This window comes from Galeopterus variegatus, unplaced genomic scaffold (genome assembly GCF_000696425.1).
Source record: "Galeopterus variegatus unplaced genomic scaffold, G_variegatus-3.0.2 Scaffold4063, whole genome shotgun sequence".
Lineage (NCBI taxonomy): Eukaryota > Metazoa > Chordata > Mammalia > Dermoptera > Cynocephalidae > Galeopterus > Galeopterus variegatus.
Window position 1 is genome coordinate 19,756 of NW_007730174.1, and position 16,612 is coordinate 36,367.

A 16,612-nucleotide genomic window follows, 5' to 3' on the forward strand; every position below is an offset into this window, starting at 1 on the left:
TTCCAGTGCGCCACCGGGCCGGCCCGGAGAATTGTGTGTTTTGCAGGTGTTGGATAGAATGTTCTATAAATGTTCATTAGGTCCAATTGGTTTAGAGTGGAGGTTAACTCTGATATTTTTTCGTTAATTTTCTGTCTGGATGATCTGTCCATTGCTGTAAGTGGCATGTTGAAGTCCCCAACTGTTATTGTATTGGAGTCTGCCTCTCCTAATAGGTATAGTAGTGTTTGCTTTATATATCTAGGTGTTCCAGTGTTGGGTGCGTATATATTCAGAATTGTTATATCCTCTTGTTGAATTCATCCTTTATTATTATATAATGACCTTCATTATCTTTTTTTACTGTTCCCAATTTGAAGTTTATGTTAATCTGATGTAAGTACAGCTACTCCTGCTCTTTTTTGGTTTCCATTTGTATGGAGTATCTTCTTCCATCCCTTTGCTTTCAGTCCATGTGTATCTTTATAGGTGAAGTGAGTTTCTTGCAGGAAGCATATTGTTGGTTCTTGTTTTATAATCCATTCAGCCTCTCTGTGTCTTTGAATTGGGGAAGTTAAACTCATTTACATTTAGAGTTACTATTGATAGATAGGGACTTGTTACTGCCAATTTATTACTTTTGTTCTGGTTGTTTTGTAGATCTTTTTTTCCCTTTTTTCCTGTCATATTGTCTTCTTTTGTAATTAAGTGATTTTCCCTAGTGGTATATTTTGATTTCTTGCTATTTATTTCTTTTTTTTTTTGTCTTTTTTGTCTTTTTCCGTGTCCGGCAACGGATCGCAACCCTCAGTGTTGCCCCCGTACCGGACCAGGGACCGGCAACGGGATCGCAACCCTCGGCATTGCCCCCGCGCCTCGCTCAGCCAGTGAGCGGGAACCAGTCTGTATGTGGGATCCGAACCCTCGGGCAGGAGCGCCGCCGCGCTTCCCAAGTGGCGCACTTATCCAGTGCACCACCAGGCCGGCCCTCTTGCTATTTATTTCTAATATATCTATTATAGCTCTTTGCGTTACAATTTATCCTGAGGCTTACAAAAAGTATGTTATAACAGATTATTTTAAACTAATAATAACTTTGATTACTAAGAAAAGAAAAAAAGCAAAAACAGACTCTGCTTTGACATCATTCCCCTGCCCACTTCTTGACATTTTGTTGTTTCAAGTTACATCTTTTAATATTGCCTATCTCTTATACAGTTGTTGTATTTGTTATTATCTTTAACAGGTTTGTATTTTAGTCTTCACGTTAAAGATATAAATGGCTTATTCACAACACTTACAACATTGGAGTATTCTGAATTTCTCTGTGTACTTTACTAGTGAATTTTGTATCTTCAAATGCTAAATGTTACATTTTAGCAGCATATCTTCTTTCACACTGATGAACTCTCTTTAGCATTTCTTGTAAGGCAGGTCTAGTGTTAATGAATTTCTTTAGCTTTTGTTTGTCTAGGAAAGTGTTTATTTCTCCTTCATATTTGAAGGATAGTTTTGCTGAATACAGAATTCTTGGATGGCAGTCTTTTTCCTTCAGCATTTTGAATATATCATTCCACTCTCTCCTGGCTTGTAGGGTTTCTGCTGAGAAATCTACTGAAAGCTGTATTGGAGCTCTGTTTAATATTACGTGGGTTTTCTTCTCTTGCTGCTTTCAGTATTCTTTATCTTTGGTTTTTGATAATTTGATTATGATCTATCTGCCTGGGGAATTCCTCTTTGGGTTGAATTTGGTGACCTCTGAGCTGTCTGTACCAGGATGCTGTCATCTTTTTCCATATTTGGGAAATTTTAAGCCATTATTTCCTTAAATATGCTTTCTAGGTCTTTCACTTTTTCATCTCTTTTAGATACACCAGTTATACATAGGTTTTTTCACTTGATGGTATCCCATGATTCCTGCAGGCATGTTTCATTTGTCCTCATTCTTTTTTCTTTTGCTTCTTTGATTGGGTAATTTTGTATGTTCTGTCTTTGAGTTCATTGATTCTTTCCTCTGATTAAGTCTGCTTTGAAGCTTTCTATCAAGTTTTTCTGTTTAGATAATGTATTTTTATTTCCAGAATTTCTTTTTTTTTTTTAATTGATTATATTTTTTAATCTATTTTCTTGTTCTACTCCTGGATTGTTTTCAAAGTATCATTTAATTTCCCATCTGTACTTTCTTGTGACACCCTGAACTTCATTAAGAGGATTATTTTGAATTCTTTATCAGACATTTCATAAATCATCCATTCTTCTGCTCCCATTGCTGGAGCTTTGTTTGTTTCCTTTGGTGGTGTCATATTTCTTTGTTCTTTCTCAGTCTTTGTGTCTTTATGTTGATGCCTGTTCATTTGAGGATATGGCTACCTCTTCCAGCTTCTGTAGGTGTTACTTGGTGATGTTAGACCATTACTTCTCAATATCAAAACTTTATCTCAGGCCTGCAGTTGTTTTCCATTTTGTGGAGGGTTTATAGCAACCACCACCACTTAAACACTGCACCAGAACTAACTTGCTCTCCTGCCATTAATTCCTGGGCTTGGGAACACTTATTGCAGGGATCAGAACCTGAATGCTGTGGCTGAGCTAAACTGCTGCCTTGCCATTGTTTTGCAATCTGGGGAAGAGTTATTGTATAGACCACAATTTATTTGTTGACCCTTTAGACACTTCTGGGTCATGGGAAGACTCCACAGGAGCAACTGAACTGTGTGGGAAATCCGGCCTGGGACTGAGTTTTTCCTGTGGTTTGTGTTCATTACAACACTGTGGCACTTGCCCATCTCCACTGTGTGGTGCTTGTGCTGATCAGGACACAGATCAGCTGCCAATATCTCACCCATGGTGGATCAGCCCCCAGTACTCCAAATGTTTCTTGTGGAGCAGGGCCCAGATGAGTCCCTTCCAAAGACTGAAAGATCACTGGGCAAATCCAACACCTACCACAAGTCCAGTGGACTTCCTTGTGGACAGTATTATGCCAGCCTGTGGAAAGGGGGAAGGAATGCTCTGTAGTGATCCTTTTATCCTACCTGTTGTGGCTCCTCCCTCTCTGCAGGTGAACTTTTCGAGCAGTTGTGCTGGCTTTGGGGATGGAAGAGGGTGTTCTGAAGTGATCTTTTTTTCCCAGCAGTCGCAGCACTTTTCTCCCCTGCAGGCTTCAAGTAGCTTCATGTGAGAACAGCGTTGCACTGGCTTTGCTTCTGTGTGTGTTGCACCTCATGGCTTGGGAGAGCAGCCAGGCTGTTTGAAGTGATCTTCCTGCTGCCCGCAGTGGCTGTCCACACCTTCACATGCCAAACGGGCCTCTCCACCTCTTCCCCTGAGTTCTAGTGATTTCAGAATGGCAATTTTTATGCTTTAGACATTGCAAGTTGATTTCTTGTTGGGGGAGTGGTGCCAGGGATCGTCTACTATACCATCTTAGTGACGTCACCCTTGTATCTCTTTTTTAAAAATATAGCTTATGTTTGAATGATGTAGTTTAAAATGCTAACTTCCAGAGTGCATTCTGTTTTTACTGGCATATTTTGTTTTATTTGTGTTAGTTTACTTAATTTCAGGTTCCATTTACAGCATGTAATGGAAGCATAGGAAGAAAACCAGGAGATAAAACAATTGAAAATATGAGTACTTTTTAGACAACAGAGGGGAGGGACTTTTGATTTTAATATGTTCATTAAAGGAAGAAATGAATAGATACGCTGTTTGAATCTTGCTGAAACATTCCCTTCTAGCCAATTAAGTATTATTGCTAGTATCTTCCTCTATATGTACTTTTTCTTCTTCATTGGATAACTAAAACAAAAATAACAAACTCTAAGGTCATCAGATACAGTATCACTTTATGCTTTATATGTGATCAGTTACAGACCTAACCAGTTTTGTACCCCATATAATGTACAAATGGAGTAACTGTTTAGTGCTAGGGTATGCAACATCTAAAAAGGCCAGACATTTTCCTTTATAGAAATCTGTGGTAATGTATATGTTCTAAACTACATCAAAAATAGAAGCCAATACTAAAGAAAGTTGGAAATAGTTATAATGCCACAACTTCCCAGTGCTTATGTGAGTCTTAAACACTTAAATGACAGGAATTCCCTTTATTTGTTCTACATACATTACTACCTTGGTATAGTCACTAAGATAGGATCTGACTCCAGTAACTCATACTTAGTATTATGCCTTGTATGTAGTAAATTATTTATCGAACGAATATATAAATTATTATGCAAAGTGGTATTTTTTCACTTGAATCACTTGAGAAGCTTGAATCAAAATCCCCTAGTATGGAGTCTGGTCATGTTTGTTATATTTTTAAGTTCCACAAGGAATTCTGAATGTATTTATCCTGGTCCAGAATCATTGCATTAGACTATTAGACACACACACAGGATATGGAAGAAAAACTAGTCTGGACTTAAAATTAGGAGAGGAAGTTTATCAGATGATGATTTATGTATTTAATTTAAATAATTCAGATTATATCTTCTTTGTATATTTTCAGGGGGAGCTTCCAGGACATCCAGTGCTACCAGTGCTCTTAGTTGTAAGAGTGAGCGATTGGTTTTTGACACATCCAGTGGTCCATTGCTGAGACCTAAACCTCCAAACGTCCGTACAGCTTGGTTATAAAACCATTTTTTATTTCAATCTTGTTCATCCAATTTTTATTGAAGTACTCTTGCATATTACCATAATTCTTTGTGTAAATATATGTAATACTGTTTTAAGCGATTTAAGGTATACAAGAGTGGATTGTCATTTATTGTTATTCAGTGCAAAATTATCTAAGAGACAATTTAATGTAAAATCAGTGTTTCCTATGAGAATGTATTTATAATGTATTTAATAGAAAAGTGGTAGTATGTGTGTGCATATTTTCTCAATATAGAAATTGATTTGCTTGTCATGCTGACACAACCATGGGATAGTAGCATTACATGTTGGACCCAAGACATTCACTCTGTAGTTCTCATTTTATGTGATTTTTATATCTTGTAAGCTTTAAAGCATGAGCTTAGCTCCTAAATTTGACTGACTTTGTTTTCTGTATGTTTAAGAACTATGTGATGTATCTGATAACTCTATATGCTTAAGAATTTATATGGTGATGTGGTGTGACTCATAACTCATAACTTGATTCTGTATGCTTAAGAATTTATGTGGTGTAACTCATAAATTGATAACTTGAGAGTTAACACTTTCGTATTATGAAACAAATCTTGAAACTTTTTTTCATTGGTGGAGCTGATTTAGATTTGATGTGCAGATTCAGAGAAGCTTGTACTGGGCCAATCCTTGTGATTCACCAGAGGTTACCTAGTTTCTGTATAAGTAAGCTGAATTAGAGCTTACAACTTTGATCAACCATTCCAAACCATTTCAAACCGTGAATTTTAGACAGTTAAAATTAGAAGCTCCTCTTCGTGTTTTTATACATTCAGGTAAAGTACTATTAATGATTCTGAGAAATGAGGTCTCAGCTTTTGAGCTACAGTCTACTGCTTTGTGAGTAACTTGTGAAAGGACCAGATCAGTTGCGTCAAAGCAAAAACAAGTATTTGTTGAATCAGTAAAATAGTTTTACGGTTTTGAGGTGATAAGAAGCAGATCCTAAGATGTGTCAGAGCAGTGTTTTAAGTAATACTGTTAGTATGTTGTGCTATGATCTAGTTATTGTATTAAGAGAGGAGATTTGTAATGAGATAGAAATGCTTTAGAAATTTCAGCTAGTGTATATAAGGGCTGAAAAAGAAAACTCAAATATGAGCAATAAGGGAAATAAATCACACATTTGTTAAAGCTGCTCCCTTAAATATTAGCTAATGTTCTTACTTTGTTTTGGTTTGGTTTATTTGATTGCATCCTGGAGTATTTTTTCCAGTCCCACATTTAAAGGCCTAATGATCTTGATGGACTTGGTAATGACAGATAGGGTGTAATGTAGTTGACTTTTGAAATCGGCATATTTTTCTGTCAATCTATAGGCTCTTATATAACAAAGTATTACATCTCATAATTATCACTGTTTTTCATTACTGGCCTTTTCAGAATACCCATAGAATGTATTGGAAAGTTTCCATGTTAAATGACAAATCTTTCTTTTTTTAATGTGAATTTTTGATCTATAGCCATAAGATTTCTTCTTTTTTCAGTGCCTCAGCTCTGTAGCATGTATGCTGAACTTACTTTTCTTAATACCTTTAGCAGTAAGCCAAACCACATTCTACTAAACATCAATTTAAGATTTCTTGGTCTTAGTTTGCATTAATAGATTTTGTTTAGGATAGGGCATGTGAAGCATTGAAACACTGGGATTGAAACTCATGTGAACCCAATCTGGCTTTAAGGTTCTGCTTCTTTCTTTGGGCTGTGATGTTCATTCAGCATTATTTGATGTTCTGTTTTGGCCAACAAGTTTTTACACCTGATTTATATATAAGCTTTATCTCTACAAAACCAAGGTTTTATTTTGTTTTGTTTTTTAACTTATTGCACTTTGTATATACTCTTATCTTTAAGAAGAGATAAGATAAAACTCAGCATTTGGACATATTCCCAATAGGGATTTAGTCCATTTAAAAAAATTGATTTTTAAGTTGTTTGAAAAAAAAAATACTTTTATATTCAGAATGGTATTTGTTTCTGAGTACATTTAACATGGTCTTTGTATAAGCTTTATCTCTACAAAACCAAGGTTTTATTTTGTTTTGTTTTTTAACTTATTGCATTTTGTATATACTCTTATCTTTAAGAAGAGATAAGATAAAACTCAGCATTTGGACATATTCCCAATAGGGATTTAGTCCATTTTAAAAAATTGATTTTTAAGTTGTTTGAAAAAAAAATACTTTTATATTCAGAATGGTATTTGTTTCTGAGTACATTTAACATGGTCTTTGCTGCCACATGTCAGGATACAACAGATAAGTTTTCATAGATAAAGCAATACTTTGATTTGAGATAATAATTTAATGCCTTTAGTTTTTACTACTTTGAAAGAGGAAGTTTATCTGAGTACTACTGATAGCAGAGATTCAACTTAAAGTAAAAGTTGGGAAGAGCAACAGCCTTTTTAAAACAGAATTTACAATTCTGTTGTCATGGTTACTTATGTATCGTGAATATAAATAGCTAGAAGTTGAAAAATGTGGTATTCTAAGAAGTCAAGGTACTTTGAAGTTGTTATGGCTTAAGGGGCATTTTTATGAAGGAGTTATAAGTATATTACTTTGTTTTTAAGAACGTAAAGTGAAGGATGATCTAGCACTATTTTATATTTGGTTGATGTGTACTTAATGTATATACTTTGAAGATTTACATCTGTAACTAGAAAGTATGCTAATTCGAGGTATACTTATTGTGCCAGATTCTTACTGAGAGTTATTTTCATCTCTTGTCAAATGTTAAACTAATGTTGCCTCCTTTTTAGTAAGATTCTATGAAAGATTTTAAACTATTAAAAGTTTTTCTTAAGGGATAGCTATTATCTCATACTTCCCCTACTTCTTTTTGCACTTCATAAAAATCTGCTTTCTTATCTACCACTCCAAATAAAGTTTTCTGGTTTGTGTGTAAATTTAGTGTAACATAGCTCTTTTCAGTCCATTAACCCAAGTGTCCAAAATGGATATCAAGACTTTAAAAAGGTAATTGCAAGGGAGGGGTATGATTGTGTGGTTCTCATCTTTAGATTCAAATATTGCATACTGTGAAAAGTATTAAGATCAATATAAAGTTGAAGATGCAAGTTTATTATATTTTAATAAAATGTATAAAAAGTTTAGTATCTTAAATGCCAAAATCTTAACTATATAAATGATTGTATACCATCTCTTAGAAGATCTACTTAATGCTATTGGCTACTTTAAAGAAACGTAAAAATCACATCCTTTTAAAATTTTCTACTCCACTGTAATGTATTTTAGGCATGAAGAACTAGCTTGGCATAGTGAAGAAATAAATAAAAGAATTAAAGATAAATGAGTTTTGATCTTATGTCTATCTCTAAAATGCATTGTCTTGTTTCTATTTTTAAAATTAGAATAACTTTATGGGCCTTATAGACTGAGAATTGGTGAGAGTGAAGTTGGGAGGAGGGTGTTAGTTATTTATATCTTGGGAAGTATGACATTTATATGGGAAAGAGTTTGATTAAAATTACCTTTAATTAAATTAAAATTATCAAGATTAGCATTTCTTTAAACCATATCATTTAAAGAATTTGTTCTGTAAAAGTATTATGGTGCTATAATACAATGGACACTGTTTTAGAGTTTAAAGGAGTGTTGTTTTTTTTTTTAAGTAACTGCACATCAGCATTTCATATGTATTACATATAAGTGATAAACACTTTTTAAAACTTGATAAGACATCAGTGTAGAAGTCTTTTAACAAGGGTTTAATAAGAATAATGCAGTTGGAATAAATCACTGAGTAGTTCTTGCAGTAGTACATCTGAGCTCTCAACTGTGAGTTAAAGGATGCTTAGAGCAAATAGGATTATATTATGGCAGAAAATGTTATGTGATTTTTAAGTTCTGGTGATGTTTTTTTAATCTAGTTAAGAGATATTTCTGGAGCCACCATAATAGGATCTTGGTGGGTTTTTTGTTTTTTATTTTTTTAATTAATATTTTTTTATGCTCTAATGTTGTTGCAGAGCAGTTGGGAGGGAGGGGGAGAGGAGAAAGGGAAAGGAAATGTGATGGAAGAAGGAGGAAGGAGGAGGGGTGGGATTGATGCCCATGGCACCCCCCACATTCTCACAGAGGAGACCGGGGGCTTCCAGCAGTGGCTTGGTCATTGCTGGGCTAGGTGCAGAAGTTGGGGGTGTGTGGCAAAAGCCCTCACGTCCCACTTTTCCACCTCAGGAACCAGGGGCCCTTCTTTCTGCAGCTTGGTGGTTGTTGCTGGGCTGGCTGCAGGTGGGGGGCATGTGGCCAAGGCCCTCAGCCCCACACCGCCCTGGCTCAGGAGAGCCCAGGGCACTTCCTGTGGTGGCTCAGGGGTTGTCACTGGGCTGGTTGCTCATGTTGTGGGGGTGTGACTGAGGCCCTCGGCCCCCCACTGCCTCAGCTCAGGAGAGCCTGGGGCACTTCCTGTGGCAGCTCAGTGGTCATCATGGGAGTGGGTATGCTTGTTGGGGGTATGTGGCCAAGGCCCGAGGCCCTCACCCTCGGAACTCACCCTCGGAACTGGTTGCAGGTGTCAGGGGGCATGGATGAGGCCCCCAACCCTCCTCACTTTCTGGTCTGGTAGCCCAGGGGACTTCCGGTCCTTCTAGGTGTTATAGGTGTTCCTTGGTGAAATGAGACCTTTACTAGTTAATATCAAACTTTGTCTCTGGTTGTGAGTACTTTTTTTTTTCTTTCATTTCTGTGTTGGATTATTTGCTGTTCCCACCACTCAAATTCTGTGCCAGAACTAATTTGCTGTCCTTTGCTTGCTTCTAAAATGGGGAAACTTCCCATAAGGACCAGTACTTGAGCTCTGTGGTTGAGCTAAATTGCTGAATTGCTGCTGATTCCCTAGTGAATGCTTTTTGTGCTGCTCAGGTTTTAGTGATTGACTTTATAGGTCCTTTCAGTTCTAGTGAAATCTGGTGCACCTGGGTTGTGTGTGGAAACCCTGGTCTGTGCCTGAGTCTTTTCATCAATCTACACCCCATGCAGTTCTGTATTCCTGACCAGTCTCTGAGTGGTCCTTCACTGACTGGGGGATGGATCAGCTGTCCTTGTTGTGCCTCAGTGTTCTCCTGGTGGGCCCATCTCCCCCACTGCCCATGCTCCAAACACTTCCCATGGGACAGACCATGCTCCAGTCCCTCGTGATGACTCACCGGCCTCTGAGTGCCTCCTTTTTTTCAGTTGTTGTGGCTCCTCCGTCCTGAGTGGGTCCACAGGAACCCTATTAGTGGTATTGCTGGCCTTGGGGCCACCAAGGTCCTCTTCTCCCCTGCCACCTCCAAGCAATTTCATCCAAAAGTCACAGCTGTGGCTTTTGCCGGCTCCTGCGCTGTGCACTCAGCAGCTCCAGCCTAAAAGCAGCCAGGGCTCAAAATGGTCAGAGTGGTTTTTTCTTTCATCGTGGTTTCTCCCACCTTCACACACTCCGTAGGTCTCTTCTCCTCTTCCCCTGAGCTCTAGTGGCCCCAGCTTGGCTGTAGTTGCTTTTTTATAGTTGTAAATTGCTTGATTTGTGGGAGAGAGTGATGCCAGGGACTGTCTGTTCCACCATCTTTATTGGAAGTCCTCCAGATCTTGATGTTTTATGCTTCTATTTCAAAATTTATTTGGTAAGTTCAGGTAAGTTGCACTGCTTGTTTTAGGTGGTTTTGAGGTTTTACTTTTTTAGAAGATAAAACTTATGTGGTAACATGTCATTATTTTACTATAATGAGACAGTTTTTTCATATGAATCTGATTTCATATCCACTGTTAAAAATAGTAAAAGAATTTGGATGGTCACCAAAAAAACGATTTAAAAATATGATTGTAAATTTTTTTTTTTTGACAGCTGGCTTGTAAGGGGGATCTAAACCCTTGACTGTGGTGTTACAAGGCTTTGCTTTAACCAACTGAACCAGTAGGCCAGCCTAATGGTTGTAGATTCTTGTAGGATGTTATTACAATGATAGTCTTTACCAAAAAACCACACATCACATTTATTTCTTACATTTTTAAATTATAACTGAAGTGTTCTGTTTTTCTTAATTTCATTCTGAGAATCTATTTCATGTAGAAAATATCCAGAACTAAGCAAATATATCTGCTTCCCACATTGTTACCAATACTAACTAGAAAACTCTAATTCTACCATTAACTTGAGGAGATTTCATTTTAAATTTTATTTTTGAGATTATGAAAGAGGTTTGGTCTTTTAGGTGAATATTCACAAGAAAATGACATTCCATAGATTTTTGGGTTTTGTTGTTAATTATTGTATCAGCCCATTTCTGTTGCTTATAACCGAATACTTGAAACTGGATAATTTAAAGAAATAGAAATTATTTCTTATAGTTTTGGAGGCTGGAAAGCCTAAGGTCCAGGAAATATATCTGGTGAAGGCCTTCTTTTACAGCAATGCAGGGGGTCACATGGTGAGAATGGGCTGAGCAAGAGAGCTAACCTCACTTGCTCTCCTTTTAAAACCCTCAGAGCCACACCCATTACTCCATGAATGGATCAGTCCATTCACAAGGGCACAATCCTCACAATCTAATCACCTCTAAAGGCTCCACCTTTCAAATACCATAATTGAATTCCTCACCCTCTTAACACTGTTACACTGGGTGTTGAGCCTCCAACACAAACTTTTGGGGGACACATATAACCCATGGCAACTGTTAACTATATTACAGAAATACAGAAAAGGGCCTTATAACACCAAGGTCACAGGTTCAGATCCCGGTACTGGCCAGCTGCCAAAAGAAAAAAATACAGAAAAGGGTACAAAACATAAATGTACAACTCATAAATTACCTCAAAGCAGACACCTGAGTCACCACTAACCAGATCAAGAATTGGAATATTGCCAGGATTTACAAGACCACCTTGGAGCTCCCTTCCGGTCTTGAACTCCTGCAAGTCTCTTTCAGAACTACTTTCAGGACACAGAATGTCAGTATTTCACACCCTCTGTGCCTTTTGTAATACTGAGTCAGTAATGCTGACTGTATGCCATTTATGCCTTCCACTCCTGTCATTACCTAACACCTATTCATTATTAAACAGAGCTCCAGTGTCACTTCCACAGGAAGTCTTCCTTAATCTCCGCTTCCCCCAGGACTACAAATTTCTAAAGAGCAGCCTTCATATTTATTTGACAGTATATCCTCAGGGCCTAGCACAGTGTAAGTATTTAAATGATGGAATGAAAAGAGTGATGGATAAACTACAACAGCCCTGTCCACACTTCTATTCCTTTTATTTTTACCATACTCTCTACTCTTGTTCATTGGGCTTCAAATATGAGTCAGTCTTTCCTAATGCAACTGAGCCAATCAGAGAGACAAAAATAGTGCCAGGAAGGATTTTGTAGCCAAGAGAATGGGTGAGCAGAGTAGCAATGTCAGCCCGCCTCCCAGACTGACTAAAGTTTAGGAAAGGAATGCAGTTTTTAAAGGAAAAGAATTCAGGTATGTGCAGGGAGGTAGTTAAGGGGGAGGGGAGATATCACGGGGTGTGCAGGTGGCTTGAGTCAGAGGTCAGGATTCCATGATGAACGGGGCTGCCTGACGTCTTGGGGTGTGTGTGGTCAGTGGTCTGGTGAGCCTCAAGTCACTGATGTTATCTCGAAGCTGGAAAACTCGGGCAATGACCTTAGCCAAGCATCACTGGAACTTTAAAGTACCTGCTGTGGATTGGATGTCCCCTCAAACTCATTGAAGCTTGGTCCCCAATGTGATAGTGTTAAGAGGGTAGGAAATGCTATTATGTTTACTGAAAGGTGAGGCCTTGAAGAGGTGATTAGATCGTGAGGACCATGTCCAGGTGAATAGATTAATCCATTGAAGGTTTAATAGTGGTCATGGGCGTGGTTCTCATGGCTTTAAAAGGAGAGCTTGTGAGAAGCTGTCTCTCTCGCTTCTTCTCACCATGTGATCTTGTACCCACCAGCTGCCCTGTCATTTTCCGCCATGAGTAGAAGCAGCCTGAGGCCTGTGCCACATGCAGCTGCCCCAGAATCGTGAGCCAAATAAACCTTTTTTCTTTACAAATTACCCAGTCTTGAGTATTCTGTTATAGCAGCCCCAAAATGAACTAATACAGTACCTAACTCAGACTCTTGACTAATGTGCATGCCTAACAGTTTTCTCTAAGCAGAAGCATAGGTGATAATCAGCTTGACCTTTCTTTGGAATGCCTTTGTTCGAAAAGGTTGATTAGGAAATTGGGAGAACAGGAGGAAGAGTCAGCCCTAACTCATTACCCTTAAGCATATAACTGTATAAATGGGCACAGGGAGGAAAGAGAACTTATAAAAGAAATCCCTAAGGGGTCTCAGTTACACTAATTTGAAGTAAAAGAGTTCTCCTTATCTAACTGGCCTTCTAGCTACTACGTACTTTTTTTTTAAAATTTATTTTTCTACTCAATTGACTGTGGTATTTCATCTTTCTTTGTGCATACTGGTCCTTCTGCCTACGCTGCCCTTCCACCTGTCTCTAGTGCAGTACATATGCCTTTCCAGAAACCCAAATGCGAATACTCTAGATCCTTCTCAGACATCTCCCTGCACCACCCGCCACATACACCCAGTAATCAATCGCTTGGTTTGTATCTCTCACTATCCCTCTATTATGGGATTTAGTATATTCTGTAAGTTGTTGTGCTAGACTGCAATGATCTCTATTAACTCCTCTGCAGTGGCAGGGCTGGGACAGTCTTTATGGTTCCAGTGCCTGACTTGCTCCTTTGTCCTGTAGTAGTGCTTAGCAAATGTGTGTGTCCCCTTCTGCCCCACTCCTCCTTCCCTCTTAAAAACCCCAACTTAACCCCTGACTATCATACTGGATCTTATCAGGTCACTATTGGCTCCCTCCTTGCCAAATGCCAAAACCTTTTTCTCTCTCCATTTCATTCTTTTTTAACCTTTCTGCTGCGTTTATAGCATTATTAGACCCTGTTCGAAATAATCGATTTTACTTCGATAACACACAGATTACCTCGATTCATTCTCTGGATTTTCCCTCTGATGACTTCCACTAGCATCTGTCTTTCAATCCCTAAAGATGACACTTCTTCAAGGCTATCTTGGTCATCTCTGTTGTTTTTATTTTGATAACACACAGATTACCTCGATTCATTCTCTGGATTTTCCCTCTGATGACTTCCACTAGCATCTGTCTTTTCAATCCCTAAAGATGACACTTCTTCAAGGCTATCTTGGTCATCTCTGTTGTTTTTATTTCATTCATTTTATTGATTCTAAAGGCCCACTTACCAACATGCTACACTTAAGACAGTTTACAAATTTCTATCTCTGGTCTTCTGCTCTTTATGTAGTCCTTTACTTTTAGGATCTCTCCCAGATGTTTTCGCTGTTAATTTAAAGTCATTATATCTAAAATTAAAATCACTGTTTTTCCCAAGTGCTGCCTCTTGACTTCAGTTGTGATCAGGGCGATTTTCTTTTTTCTCTCCCTTGAACCTGAAGGCATAAAACCTTGGCATTATTGGTGACTAGCATTTTTCTTCACTGTATCATGTCCTGTCTATTCCTCATTTTCATTTTCCCTGCAACCATTCTAATCCATACCTTCAGCACATCCTTTCTGATTACTAAAATAAGCTTTTACCTAGAAAAAGCTGAGGAAACACTGACTTAAAATTATATGTGCACTAGCAAGCCTCCAGCATGCTTGGGTCTGCGGTGACTCTATGCATTCCTACAGTGCTTGCCAGAACAGTTTTGAAATGGTTTGAGGCCTTGCTCTGCTCCATCCAGGCCAAGGTTATAGAAATTTCAGACAACTGGGAAAAAAATTATACATCATGTGGTTTGGTACTTAAGTCATGTTGTCTCATATATTAACTTTAATCTGTGTTTTGCTTCCTAAATAAAGCAAAAGAAATTCCTTGAGAGCAGGACCATATTGTGCTTTTGCATCTGCCACAGTATTCAGGCTAATTTGAAACCACAGTGTGTCACTCACTATACGTGATTAATCAGTGATTGCAAAAAATGGAAAAATGAAACTATAATAAAATGTTTAAAGATGCTCTTTTGACAGGTTATAAAGATTAAAAATGAGTGTTAGAGCACATAAAAATCATATACAAAATGTTTTGTGTGAGATATATTGCAGGTAATCTTACTATATGTTTATAACAAAATTGTAATACACTTGATTCTTGTTATTCACGGTAGTTATGTACTACTATAAAGTCAAGGCAAACACCAAATTAGCCAACACTGAACCACTGCTCCTAGGAAAAATAGAGGGTTAGGTTCCCACTAGCCTCTAGTCACAAGGTTTTCCTTCACTGATCAGTAAATACATAACCTTGTTTTATGTATATTTCTGTTTAGAGACACTTTATTTAATATATATTATTGATCCATTAACGTTTAACTCGTGGTCAACAGTACTATAACTCTTGCCTGAAGGAAGCTTATCTAACATGCATATTTTCTCCATAAGGTACATCTGAGCCTTCTTGTGCTTAGGAACCCTAGACAGCACTTCAGCCCTATGCCTGAGGGCCATTTTAAATAGCACAATTATCAAAAAAACCCACAAAAATGCAAAAGCTTTGGCACCAAATAGACTGTGAGAAGGACACTTGTTCACAGTGTGAGAGCTAAAACAAAAAAGCAAAGTGTCACCTTGTTCCACCTCAGCTTTGAACGTGTGCATCCGGCAACTCAAGTTTTTCACCACTCTGCACATGACCAAGAATGATCACAAATGGGCTACAAATAAATTTTAGTCATAGGGCCAATTTGCAAATGTGAAATCCACAAACAATGAGGATCAACTGCACTTTATCATGGATTGATAAAATCTCTGATATTCAGGGGGAGCAGAAAAGTAAATAAAAAAGGAATGTGTGGCATGGTAGGCTTTGTAAAATTTTACTAATGGACTTGAAGTTTGAATTTAAGGCAGCCATATGTTTTCACCCATTACATTATACAACCCCAACAAGCTTGTCTGGACACCCACAGCACTCTGGGTGTTTGAGATTTCATGCAAACTGGAAGACTTGCCTTTCCCCCAATATTCTCTAGGTTCTCTGTGCTTTTTAGATGTACCTTTCTCTTCTCATTCATTCTTGCATTCAACTTATTAAACACCTCCTATGTCCCAGTCACTCTTCTAGGTTCCAGGCATGTCTGTGAAAAAGAGAATCTGCCCTTGTGAAGTTTACATTCCCTCATAACCTTGCACACTGTGGGTGTTTAGGAAATACTGCCGCAACGCAAGTTACGCTACATACTTTACAAAGTAAAATGGAATGGAAGCAGTCATGCAGTTCATTGAGATTTCAACACAGATAAGTTTTTTTAATGTCCAATTGTAATTATAGGCTTACTCATCTTGTATCATGCTCCATAATTTTTTGTCATACATTCCCGAAAAAGATAATGCCTACAGGTGAGGCTTTAGGGGAGAAAATACATAAAAGATGATTGGTGAGGGTGGGCTGGTAAGAAGAGGGCTGTATTTATGAAAAGAACTTTCTGGGAATGGAGACTGGTAAGAAATTCCTGGGGGCAGGGTACCCAAGAGTCTGACACTTAATTCCAAGTTGTCACTTTAACATAAACCCCTTTCATATTCCCAGACCTTCAAGCATGACACAGCTTTGCACAGTAATGGTGTGGCGTGAGGATTATTAGGACAGATCACAGCATTCTATCAATGGCTTAGAGTTCTAGGAATTCTTGGTGAAGTAGCTTTAGTGAGGGACTGACTCAGCAGGGCTCTTGAGACAAAGTGCATAAGAGGTAACCTTAGCAGAAAGGGGGAGGCCAACATCTGGATCACATGCAGAATGTAGGTAATATGCACTATTTAATAATAAATGTTGATTCCTCATCTCCCCTCCCTACTGCATACATGGAGGACAGAGTTAACGATTAGAAAACAATTGTGGTTCTTGGTTGGGCTGGG

General features: G+C 38.1%; 1 long non-coding RNA gene across 1 annotated transcript in view; it reads left to right on the forward strand.

Annotated features, from left to right (window-relative positions):
• The window catches only part of LOC103602231, a 9,707-nt gene extending 3,327 nt beyond the window's left edge, over positions 1-6,380 (forward strand). The window contains exon 2 of the long non-coding RNA XR_551513.1: positions 4,493-6,380. This is a non-coding gene — a long non-coding RNA (uncharacterized LOC103602231). The remainder of the gene's footprint in view (positions 1-4,492) is intronic.
• The last annotated feature ends 10,232 nt before the right edge of the window (positions 6,381-16,612 follow it).